Below are 14,171 nucleotides of genomic sequence, written 5' to 3' on the forward strand. Positions count from 1 at the left end.
TGAGGAGATAAAGACGGCATCGAAGGAGGAGCTGAACAAGATCACAAAAAATAATTTTTTGAAGTGCTTCGAGGATTGGAAAAAACGTTGGCACAAGTGTATAATATCTGATGGGGATTACTTTGAAGGGGACAAAATAGATATTCATGAATAAATAAATAATTTTTGAAAAAACACAAAATTCGGGATACTTTTTGAACAGACCTCGTATATACATATGTATGAAAGGCTCGTCGATTATATATAAACACACACACACACACACAAAATAAACTTTTAACATTACATAAATATTACACATAGATTTTAACATTAAATGAAACGAAAACAATACATTTATACATTTTTTTCTTTACATTTTTTATATATTGTATAATACTTTTTAAATAAGATTTAAACATTTTTTATAACATTTATATATTTTTTAAATAAAAACCAATTTATATACGTTTGCAATATTGCACGGAATAACCTGAAATAAAATAAAAATAAAATACAATAACTCTCTAAAATATAAAATTTAATTTCGGTATTCCTTTTTGTCACTAAATTAAAAAAATATGCAAACCAATTTTATTAAGTTTCTTCTGCTTTATAAGTAACTTTGATAACATTTGAAAAATAAAATATAATCTTTTAAGAACACATTCCTTTTTTTATAATTGTATGAAAAATTTGTTTAAGGGTCTGATTTATAGTCAGTTTCATTTTCAGAGTAGCTGGATTCATCGTCAGATTCATTATCAGGTTCTTCTTGAAGTAGCACAGTAGCTTTTTTTAGTAGCTTATTACGATACTCTCTCTCTCTCTCTCTCTCTCTCTCTCTCTCTCTCTCTCTCTCTCTGTTGTTTCACAGAACATAGCATCTCCTGCATATTTATCTTGAATTTGGATTTATTGTTCGGACCGTGGAATAATGTGCACTTTTGAATACTGAAAAACGTAAACAAAATTTATTGAGCGATTTATCATGTGGCAACATTCGACTGATTTGAATGATCTTGGCTTTATTGTTTTTCGAAGTATTTGCCTTTAAGATCGATACATTTTTGCATACGCTCGAACCAATTTTCGAAGCATTTTTTCCATTCTAAGGCTGTAACCTCAGATATCAGTGTACGAAATGTTTCAACAGCTGCTTCAGGCGACTCAAATCGTTCACCACGCATCTTATTTTTAATATTTGGGAACAAAAAGAAGTCATTAGGTGATAAATCAGGTGAATACGGACAATGAGTCATCAATTCGACATTATTACTGGATAAAAAATCAACGGTTTGACGTGCTGTGTGACAGCTAGGCGTTGTCATGATGATGCTATGATTTCGGTTTGTTCTACGCAATTTATTTATGACTTCTGGCAAACAAATTGTTGTATACCAATCAGTATTTACAGTCCTTCGATCCTCTAAAGCCACGGTTGTCACATGTCCGGTAACCGAAGAAACAAGCAATCATTTGCTTGGCAACAATGCGTGAACGAACAACTTTTGTTGGTTTCGGTTCATTTTGAAATACCCAAACAGTGGATTGTTGTTTACTTTCGGGCTCATACGAATAGATCCATGTTTCGTCCCCAGTAACGATGTTGTAGACCAAATTTGACCGATCTCGGTTGAATTTCTTGAGCATTTCTTTGCTCCATTTAACACGAGCCTGTTTTTGAGCTTCGGTCAAATTGTGTGGGATCCAACGACTGCAAAGTTTTCGTACGCTCAAGTGATCATGCAAAATCGTATGTATTGCTTTCATGTCAATGCCTAAGGATAGCTGAATCTCGCGGTATATTATATGCCGGTCTCGCTCAATCATTTCACGCACAGCATCAACATTAGTGGCAACAACAGACGTGGATGGACGACCTTCACGGAATTCATCTCTAAGAAAGGTACGTCCACGCTGGAATTCGGCAAACCAATTATAAACAGTCCTATTGGATGGTGCTTCATCCCCAAAAGCCAAATGAAGTCGATCGATGCATTGTTTCGGAGTTAGATTACATTTGTAATCGTAAAAAATCATTGCCCGAAAATTTTCACGCGAAATTTCCATTTTCTTACAAAATAACTTCTTTTAAAATACTATGCAAACAAAACTAGTTGGCTTGGGTACAAACTGTCAATTGAATTATAGGTTAAAAACGTCTAATTTTACGGATATGATAGTAGCAGAACGTTGGCGCCACTGGAAGTACTAGATTGCAGAAACTTTTCTAGCAGCCTACGTATAATGAAATCGACGTCGAAATCATCCTTGTTGGAAATTTCTAATAGAAACCGATAAATCCATATACGAGATTTATCCGAATTTATGAAAAATTATTAATATACAATATATTTGGATGTATCCGCATCAAAAAATTTTTACTACAAGATTTTACACGTTTCTATCGGCATCAACTGTAAATTGAATATATCTCCGAATACTGACCTTATCGGCACGAAATTATTCGAAGAGTACATTGAAACAATTTATTTTTTATTACATTCAATTATTTTCCATTATTGACTTTGCGTAACCTTGAATGACCTTCAATTATAGGTCATTGTATTTGTCTTAAAATGCTCTATCAAAATATAAATAAAAAAACATATCATTTTATTTAAAAAAACAGATTTGACCTTTGCCTATCCTTTACGCCTCCACCTACAAAACAATTATTGACATCACATTATGTGCCCCTCGAAACCAAGCAACTTTTGTTTGACACTTTTTCTTCTATTGTTAGAAGAGAACCCAAGAACAGGCACGTGGGGTATTTTTTACAGTTGTTTACACTTTCCCAGCGTCGGAAAAACAAAGCTCACATTACAGTAACTTTTTTTACTGACTGAGAATTTATGTCTACCTTTCAGTTGAAGTTTCCGGAACATAACCTGTACAATAAAAAGCAGTTTCGATACGTATATACGTAGTAACAGCTTAATGAAATCCTCTGGGGTGTAGAAAACACCCCACGTGACCGTTTACGTAATAAAAAGTTCAAATATGATAAGTGTGCATATAATAACTTCAAAATATTAGTTAAATAATACGAGATGAGGTTATAAATAATAGTTATAATATGTTCGTAGTATATAAATAAATAAAATAAATAATAATGTGTAAGTAACAGGTAATATAAAATACAAAATATATCTACATTATTTAAAAATATGTGTAAATGCTTAGAAAGTAGCAACTAATAAAGTAATTGTTAATTTATCTAATACAAAACATATACTTTTTAGGAAGACTCAATTACTACATAAAGAATAAGAAATCTTTTAGAACAAAATTTTGATGACGACGAGATAAACGAAGAAGAAGAAGTCGAGTTACAAGAAGATGAATGTGGAGTATCCGATCACAATACTTCTTCAGAATTAGAAAATGAAGATAGAGATGAAGAAGAAGAAAACTGTTCAACAAAGTATTTCTGGGGAAAAGATGGTACAAAATAGAAGAAAGAAATTCCTCCTCGAAATGTTCGTACTAAATCCAGAAATATAATCTCGCATTTACCTGATACAAAAAATGCAAAAAAAATGCTAAATCTACTACAGATAGTTTTTTTTTTTATTTATGTCGGATGTTCTATTCTAAAATGCGTCGTTCATTGTACGAATATTTATATAAGACCTATAAAAGAAAATTTTTCCAGATCTGCGATAGATGCTAAAGAAACGAACTTAGAAAAAATTAAAGCATTATTAGATTTATTGTTGTTAGCTGGAGTCATTAAATCTCGAAATCTTAAATTAGAAAATTTATGGGATCGATATAAATTTAATTACTTGTATTCAATGCTATCATGTCAGTAAAGAGATTTCAATTTTTCTGTCGTTGTATTCGTTTCGATAATATTAAAGATAGGGCCGAAAAAGCGATTTAGATAATTTAGCACCAATTTAAAAAATCTTCAAAATATTTATTGCAAATTGCCAAAATAATTATAGTCTTGGAGCATATGTAACCATAGACGAGCAACTTGTAAGTTTCCGGGGAAAATATAAGTTTAGGATGTACATACTTAACAAACTGGCAAAATATGGTATAAAGATATTTGTTCTTTGTGATGCGCGAACGTGGTACACATTTAATATGGAGATTTATGCCGGGAAAAAGCCAGATCGCCCCTATAGAGTATCGAATAATGGATATGAAGTTTAATCGAGTAGCATTTAAGATAGAAGGATCGTGAAAAAATATAACAATGGATAATTGATTCACTAGTATTCCATAGGCTAAAGTATTATTACAGAAAAATATAACAATTACTGATACATTAAGATTAAGCGAGAAATATCTTTAGAATTCCGAAAATTTAAAAAGAGAGCTTTACATAACAGTATTTTTGATTTTCATAAAGATATGACTCTTGTTTCATATGCTTCCAAAACGAATAAAAATGTACTTGCTTTTTCTACGATGCATTATGGAGATGATATCGATTCCAATTCTGGTGAAAAAAAGAAACCTGATATAATAACATTATATAATGTAACTAAAGGAGGTGTAGATAAAGGTGTAGACGAAATGGTAGGAAGATACATGGTAGCTAAAAAAACTAAAAGATAGCCATTCCGTATATTTTTTCACATCGTTGACACTGCTGCTTTGAATGCTAATATTATATTTCTAAGTAATAATATTTCATTGCAAATGTCAAGGAATCAATTCCTACAAGACTAGGATTTTCATTAGTGAAACCGATGTTAAAAAACAGAACTAGTAAACAAAATTTGCCAAAAGATATTCAACTGATAAAAAAAAAATGTATAAAGAACCATTCAATATTTTAATTGTATTAACTGAACGAATAACTTGTTGTACCATATGTCCTAGAAGACAGGACCTAAATATTCAATACTTATCCTAGAAACAAGAACATAAAAATTGGAACTTGCTGTTCTGTATGTTATCAGCCAATATAAAAAAACACATGCAATATATTTGCCAATTATGCATTGAAAAAATTCTAACAATTCATAAAAATTTCTAATATAAGTAAAAAATATTTTAAAAGATTAATGATATTTTTTTATTTATACAAAATTTATATAAATGTTACGTCCAGCAGACTTCCACAACTCTTTTTTTTCGTAGAGATCTGAAACTCATTGAAATAAAAGGACTGTTGCGAATAACGCATAAGTTGAGCGTTATAGCCTAGAGAAGACTAAAAATTTTTTTTTCCCACACTAAAAATTAAAACGAAAAATCCAGTATCTTCTCGTAAATGTCACTCCGAGATAAACTAAAAATCGGTACACGTGCACGAGCGGCGGAACCAAAATGACACCGAGTCTATGCACCCAGGACACTGTGGCTAAAATAATAATAAATATGTCATTGGAAGCGTAAGACCGGCGTCAAGATATTTTTTAACGATCAAGTCGCAGACGATTCTCACGAGTCCGTAATCACAAAATCTAAGAAGCGACACGCGACATTCAGGAGTATTCTCTCAGGAGGATTCTAGGTGATCTCTTGGCGATGCACGTGCGTTTTCCCATAAATAAGTTCGTAAAATTTAGGACAACACTTTTCCACACTACAGACTCCGGTCAATATTCTTTCCTCTCCCAAAATCTTGACCAATCCGAAAGCAAAGAAAAATCCTTTTATTAGTTAACGAAACCTTCCAATCCGAATCTGAGTAATCGGAGGCGATTAGTATACAAATCGCGGCCGTCAGTGTGATTTTTCTCTGAGTTTTGGAAAGCTATAGTTGTCGGGACCTTGGAAAAAGGCTTCAACCGATTCTTAAAGCCCTTTTTCTTCAGTAGAGTCTATGCAAAACTATACTATCTTAAGATCAACGGCATTGCCTGATCGGGGAAATTGACGAAGCGGACCTGGCGCCAGCATCCTACAATCGACAATACTCTCTCCGGGCACCCTACACATCGCTATCCCCAAGTAGTAAGTTTTTGATTTTGCTACAGTAATTGGATGATCCCTCCTTGCATAGTCCCGCTTTAAAACGACCAAATTTTTAGTGCGTTCACGCAGTTCTTTCGCCCCTCATCACCGTCACCTAGCGAGAACTAACAATGTAGTTGTTGCCGACTCACCGTCCGTGTCTGCTCTAACACCGCGAAAAATTCGTGAGAGCAATCTTCGCTAATTCAGGCATCGGCCCAAGAACAGACTCCGGTCGTTCAGTCTCCACTTTCGACTCTATCGCCACCACTAAAAATATCTTATTCCCCTGTCTTCGATCTGTCTCCAGACTTCTTCGATGATCTCTTCCCCCTATTCCACATCCGGTACCACCCCCAATTGAAAAACTTCCCATCACGCATACCACTCCCTCAATTCCTCGTGTTCACACCGATGCTTACTCTCTCCCTGGTCACCTTTCTCTCCTCTTTCATAACGCGCATTCCAATTATTGGAATACATGTCCTACTTTATCCCTTGTATTACGTCCGGCGGAGTCGCACGACTCTTTTCTTTCATAGAGATCTGGAATTCGTCGAAACACTAAAATTTTATCTTCTTTCCATTTTTTCTACTCTAAAAACTAAAACAAGGAATCCGGTATCTCCTCGTGAATGTCGCTCCGAGATAAAAATCAATAATACAATAAATACGTATGGAAAGCGTAAGACCGGCGCCAAGATTAATGATCAAGTCGCGGACGATTCTCGCGAATCCGTAATTACAAAATCTAAGAAACGGCAACGCGACGTTCAGTGGTAGATTCTGGGTGGTCTCGTGGCAACGATGCATGCGTGCCTTCTTAACGCACGAGACGTTTTCCCATAAGTCTTAAGATCATAAAATTTTGGAGGACATTTTCCCATACTACAGATTTCTGTCAACATCCTTTCCTCCCCCAAAATTTTGACCAATCCTAGAGCAAAGGAAAATCCTACTACCAGCTAACGAAATCTATTTCACCAATCCAAATTTGAGTAATCTAGGGCGATTAGTATAAAAATCGCGGTTTCACAGCCTTCGTCGCAGATTTTTCTCTAAGTTCTCAAGTTACACTTGTCGCGCGATTTTCCTATAGAAAGTCCCAGTTAGAGAAGTTGTCGCGATACTCAAAAAGTTCCACCCGGTAAAGTCAGTGAGTTAAATTGAATCGTCGGCATTCAAGAGTTCAATTAAAAATCTACGGCATTTCCTGATAGAGGGAGTCTATCGAACCCGAGCCACAATACATTACATCCGACGCCACCTTTTCCGCGGTTGGGCCATCCTATATATCGCCATCTCACCACTAAGTTTCCAATTACTTTACATTGAGTGGTCTCTCCTCTTCTTTCCCCCCTTTCTTTTCTTTGAGGACTCACTTTAAAGATACAATTTTTAGTGCGTTTACGCCGTGCGTTCGCCCCTCGTCGCAACCGCCTGACGAAAACTAGCCGATCGCGCCGACTCGCAGCCCGTGCCCAGGTTACCAACACGATAAATCCGCGAAATCAATCGACAGTCCCCGGAACAGATTCCCCCCGTACAGTTTTCCCTAGCAACACTCTCTCCACCCCTCGAAATTTCGTACTCCCCAATCTCCAATCCATTTCCGATTCCCCCCGCAGATTTCCTCCCGCATCCATCATCACCCCCTCCGACTGATACCACCCCCTCAACCTTATATAATGGCTACTGTCTCGCTGCCCCCTTTCCTCTTATTTTTCACGACCCCCAGCACCTTTTAGACTACTTGACCTATTTTACTCCCTCCAACCAAAACCAGGTAATCGTGAGGATCGTAAGATCCGATGGCCTGTTCTTGGTTCCTGTAGCATCCCTTATCCTCCTCGATCTTTTCTCCCTCCAACCCCATAATCCTATCCAGTATTAATTGCACCCCCCTCCCCCTCTCAAATCCACTCACCAAAATCTCCATCTCTTTTATTTCTCTCGTTATTCTCTCCGTAACTCCTCCCTTCCATTCTGCCACGATACTTTACACACACACACACGCGCGCGCGCGCGCGCGCACACATACACATGTACAAATCATAATTATGAAAATTGTACTATCATTGTAATTATTTTCTTTTATTTTTATTCAAAATGTATGATCAATTGTTTTTTTTTATTATATTATACTATTATTAAATTAACTCCCCAGTAGTCTGTTTTTGTTAAATATGACCTCTCCTTCTTAAGCTCTCCCGCGATTGCACTTCGCCCTCTCCCTGGTCACTTGGATTAAGTTCCATGACTGAAAGTCAAGGCATACGGCCGTAATGGCGCAACTAGCGTTAAAGAGCGCCCCTCTCGGTGCACTGACCCAGTTTGGGCCCTTTTTAAAAGTACATCCGGCTCATGTCCGTTTAGCGGAGCACGAGCAGGGATTTTCCGTCCTCCGTTCAACGCCCGGCTCATTAGGAGCCTCAGGACGAAGCGAAGCGCCTCCCGATTTGCGTCGGTCCTTCCTCACGGCTCCCTTGCAGTCCGGAGTCTAGACACGACCAAATCGGTCTAAAAATTCAGTTCCTTGTTGTGTTCACCCCCTCAGCTCCGCATCCGCGCGGAGCTTAGACGTAACACCTTGCACTAATGATCAAGTGATAGTCAACATCGCGGAATCCAGTTGCCTATTTTCCCCATACTATCCCTCATTCCCATCGATCTTTTTTCCCTCCAATCATATGACCCTACATAACTTTGATTTTCTCCTCCTCCTTCCAAATTCTCCATACTCAAAATAACGTTCACATTACAACTCTCTTTCCACACCCACGCTCACACATACATAAATGCGTACAACCATATATTTTAGAATAGAGAACTAAAGGATTGTATTTTTATATTTAAGAAAAATGGATTACTAAATATTGCTTTTATTATATTATTATTAAATTTAACCCTCATTTGTCAATTTCATAAAATCTCTCCTTGTATTTATTAGCTTTCCCGCGGTTGCACTTCGCCTTCTCCCCGGTCACTTGGATTAAGCTCCATGACCGAAAGCCAGGGCATACGGACGTACTGGTGTTAAAGTGCGCCCTCCCGGCACACTGACCCAGTTTGGGCCCTTTAAATTAAAAGTATGTCCGACCTGTGTGTCCGTTTAGCAGAGCACGAGTTGAAGTTTCTTTCGTCCTCCATTCGACCGCTCGTTAGGAGCCTCAGGACGAAGCGAAATGCCTCCCGATTTGCGTCGGTTCTTCTCCACAGCTCCCTTACAATCCGGAGTCTAGACATGAAATCGGTCTAATAATTCGGTTCCTGTTGCGTTCATCCCCTCAGCTCCACGCATACGGAGCTTGAACGTAACAGAAAAATTGGCTCGTCCGGGATGAGAAGTGCAATCTTGGGAAGCAGGAATAAATACGAGGAATTCAGGCGATAAATCAGAAGTAAAGAACCTCTACAAGACCGCGATAGAAAATTTGAGTAAAATAAAATCAAGTGCACAAAACACATTATTAACTTCTACTCCTATCAAACCCTCCGGATCCAAACCCGAAACGATAGAATTCCTATTCACTGAGTCGGGAATTTTGAATAATTCCGAAACTTTTGTACCTAACGATTCCGACGACCTCGAAGGCGTCACTATTCAGGCCGCGCGCGAATTTAGTAATATTGCTCTCGGAAATAAGCCTAACGCAATGATGGCGACTCATAACCCGTTTGCTACGCTAAAATACGCTATCGAAGCAGTACCGTTTTTCGATGGCCAGAATATTCCTACAACATATTTTATGAAAGGATATGAAGAGACAAAATCTATGTTGCCTCCAGAAGCCGAATCGCAATTCACGAAAATTATAAGAACTCGAATAGTCGGTGAAGCGCATCGTACTATACAAGATCAAAATTTTGATACCGTGGACCAATTAATTAATTTCTTAAAACAAATTTACGGTCCCTTGAAAAATGTGTATCAATTACAAAGAGAATTAGGTTGTGTTTATTAGAAAAACGAAGAAGATGTACAATAGTTACCTATGCGAACCAAGTAAAAATCTTAGGAAAACAAATATTAGAAGCACATAAAAACTCGGGAACCGGCTTCTCTGATCAAAATATTAAAGTCCTTAAATATAAAGTCCTAAAATATTAAGAGTCCTTAGAGAAGGACATGTGTAAATGCTTTATTCGAGGATTGAAACCAGAGATCGAACAAAGAATAATGAGAAATTTAGGTGTACCGGACATGATAGCCGACGCTCCAAAAATAGAAAGAAAACTGCAACATCGAACGCTAATTGGTGAAAAACGGGCGATGAGGATAAATTTTACCCGCCAGTTTTTCACCAATCTGCATTCAGTGTCAGAGATTGCCCGTATGAGGATCTGGGCTAAGAGTACAGCCAACAGAGCATGAATAAAGCAAAACCAGAAACGTATCGAAACGCGTGCACATTTTCAAATGTGAAGCAGTGTTGTTAGACGGGCCGGGTTTCAAACGCATGCGCGTCCAATGTAGCTTCAATAACGTACCGGTCATTAGTAAATAAGAGATCATTAGTTGCTTAGGGTTGAACATGTTGAAAATTTTATTTTACATATTTATATTATATATATTTTACATATTTTACATATGTATATATATATATTTAAATATATATAATATATTTCTATATATGTATACATATGTAAAATATGTAAAATATAGTACACTGAGCAACAAAATTAACATAACTGTTCACTCTGCAAAAATAGGCAAATTTCAAGATACAATAACTTCGTCAAAAATTGTCGTATCGGAATGTTTAAAAAAGCATTTTACAGGTAGAAACCTCTACTTTTCGGATCGCTATTTAAAAAACGGTCTTATAGAAATTTTACGAAATTACACAAACATAAATGAAGATATATCAGACTTCAAAATTTTTTATAAAATTTGCGAAGCTTCACGGAGTGGAATAAAAATTGTATACAAATGCGATTTACATCATTCGGAAGAGCGAATCTTTATCTTTAATTTGCTTTTTTACGAAGCTACATACGATTTTTTTTCATCGAGTTATTCAATGTTGAAGCAAAAGGACCATTTTTGCATCAACGTTGAATAACTCGATGAAAAAAAAATCGTAACTTCGTAAAAAAGCAAATTAAAGATAAAGATTCGCTCTTTCGAATGATGTATTGTAAATCGCATTTGTATACAATTTTTAGTCCATTCCGTGAAACTCAGCAAATTTCGTAAAAAATTTTGAAATTTTATATCTTTATTGATGTTTGTGTAACTTCATGAAATCTCCATGAGATCATTTTTTATGTAGCGATCTGAAAAGTAGACGTTTCAACCTGTAAAATTCTTTTTTAAACATCCTGATACAATTTTTGACGAAGTTATTGTATTTTGAAATTTGCATGCAGCTATTGAACAAAATTAAAGTCACTTAAAATCAGCGTTAAAAAAAACCAAATTCAAATTTCACATATCTCCGCGAAGAATGGTCGCGAAGCGATATACGAAAAAACATTTTAAAGCCATAACTTCTTTAATTGTAAGTAAAGATTAACATTTTCTCTTTAAAATGATTTTTTATCATTATGCTACAATTTTTTTTACTAAGTGATTTAAAGTGAGTAGTGCATCATGTAGCGATTTACATCATTCGAAAGAGCAAATCTTTACCTTTAATTTGCTTTTTTACGAAGCTCCGTACGATTTTTTTTCATTGAGTTATTCAACGTTGAAGCAAAAGGATCATTTTTGCTTTATACAATTTTTATTCCACTCCGTGAAGCTTCGCAAATTTCATAAAAAATGTTGAGGTCTGATATATCTTCATTTATGTTTGTGTAACTTCGTAAAATTTTTATAAGACCGTTTTTTAAGTAGCGATCCGAAAAGTAGAGGTTTCTACCTGTAAAATGCTTTTTTAAACATCCCGATATGACAATTTTTGACGAAGTTATTGTATCTTGAAATTTGCCTATTTTTGCAGAGCGAACAGGTGTTGTGTTAATTGTTACTCAGTGTAAAATTAAAATTTTTAACATTTTTGAAAAAATTCTACATAAACGACTAATGATTTCCTAGGAAGGAATGCAGCGAAGTCTAAACTATTACCTGCTTTCTTTAACATTATAAAATATTATATTACTCTAATGTTACGTCCGGCGGACTCGCACGACTCTTTTCTTTCGTAGAGATCTGGAATTCGTCGAAACACTAAAATTTTATCTTCTTTCCTTTTTTTTCTCCTACCCTAAAAATTAAAACAAGGAATCCGGTATCTCCTCGTGAATGTCGCTCCGAGATAAAAATCAATAATAAATATCCGTAATTCCACAAATCTAAGAAACGGCACGCGACGTTTAGGGGTAGATTCTGGGTGGTCCCGTGGCGACGAAGCATGCGCGCCTTCTTGACGCACGAGACGTGCGTTTTCCCATAAGTCTTAAAATCATAAAATTTTGGAGGACACTTTCCCATACTACAGATTCCTGTCAACATCCTTTCCTCCCCCAAAATCTTGACCAATCCAAGAACAAAGGAAAATCCTACTACCAGCCAACGAAACCTATTCCACCTATCCAAATTTGAGTAATCTGGGGCGATTAGTATAAAAATCGCGGTTCCGCAACCTTCGTCGCAGATTTTCTCTAAGTTCTCGAGTTATACTTGTCGGGCGATAAGTTAGAAAAGCGATCGCAATACTCAAAGTTGATAGAGTCAGTGAGTCGGTCACAATACTCAAAGTTGATAGAGTCAGTTTGTCGCGATACTCGAAAAGTTCTGATTTTCGAAGCCCTCTTTCTCCAGTAGAGTCAGTGTTAAAGAAACATCACCAGCCTTGCACATCCTGGAGGATCTCCAACGATAAGCATCTCAGTAGTAATTCAATATATCTTCTATTCTTCTCTGGCTCACTCCTCGCTTTATCTTTTGGTAATTTATTTCAATATTTCATTTTATTTTTTTTTTATTATACATTTGTTTTGTTTTATTTTTATTCTTTTCTTTCTTTCTTTCTCCCTTTTGACCTCCTATAAGAAAATGAAAACATTGCAGTCCGTTCACATTATAATTTCAATCTGTCGCCGTCGCCGCACGATAATTGTTCGCTTCCTATCAACCGGTCGTTCATGTCCGCTAACACTATCATCATCCGAGGAAAATTAGGCCAAACCCTTTCAAATCCACTCACCAAATCTCCTTCTCTTTTTATCCTCCCGCTATTCTCTCCGTAACTCCTCCGTTCCATTCTGCCACGATACTTTACACACACACTCTCACACATCCAAGCGTACATATAACTCAGAATAGAGAACCAAAAATTGTATTATATTTTTTTTATTTACTTGACAAAATTGTATTTATTTTTTATTCAAAAAATCTATCACTCAAGTTTGCTTCTTTTAATTATATCATTATTAAATTAACTTCTCGGTAGTCTTTATTTAAATATAACCTCTCCTCGTATTATTAAGCTCTCCCGCGATTGCACTTCGCCCTCTCCCCGATCATTTGGATTAAGTTTCATGACTGAAAGTCAGTGCATATGGCCGTACTGGCGCAGCTGGCGTTAAAGTGCGTCCCTCTCGGCACACTGACCCAGTTTGGGCCCTTTTTTGAAGTATCCGACTCGTGTGTCCGTTTAGCGGAGCACGAGCAGAGGTTTCCGCTTCGTCCTCCGTTCGACCTCCGGCTCGTTAGGAGCCTCAGGACGAAGCTAAGCGCCTCCCGATTTACGTCGGTCCTTCCCCACGGTTCTTTTGCGGTCCGGAGCCCAGACACGACCAAATCGATCTAACAATTTGGTTCCTTGTTACGTTCACTCCCTCAGCTTCGCATGCGCGCGGAGTTTGGACGTAACACTAATATGTTATTATATTATTATATAAATAATAATATAAATAATAATATATTATTATTATTATTATTACTATATTATTATTTATATCATTCAAAATAATATAAATATTATAGAAACGAAGATCTTCTAATTATAATTTCGGGATTGTTGCAAAGTAAAAACTGCGCTGTCATTGCGATTTTTGAAGATAGGCGCTATTTTAACATTTTTTTTAGTATACTGCTGTTTTTAATTTCCATATAATGTAACACAGCAATTGCTGCAGCTGTATATCTTTTAATCTTTAATTCTACAACAATTGTACGTTTAAACTGTTTTATGCAATTTAGGTATTCATTATCCATATCTCTTTGTCTGTAGTAATCTTTTTATCGCAATGATATTATATGTTTTCACAATTTTATATAAATAAAATTATTATTATATAGTATTAACTGTCAA

This window comes from Trachymyrmex septentrionalis, unplaced genomic scaffold (genome assembly GCF_001594115.1).
Source record: "Trachymyrmex septentrionalis isolate Tsep2-gDNA-1 unplaced genomic scaffold, Tsep1.0 scaffold18, whole genome shotgun sequence".
In the NCBI taxonomy this organism is placed as follows: domain Eukaryota; kingdom Metazoa; phylum Arthropoda; class Insecta; order Hymenoptera; family Formicidae; genus Trachymyrmex; species Trachymyrmex septentrionalis.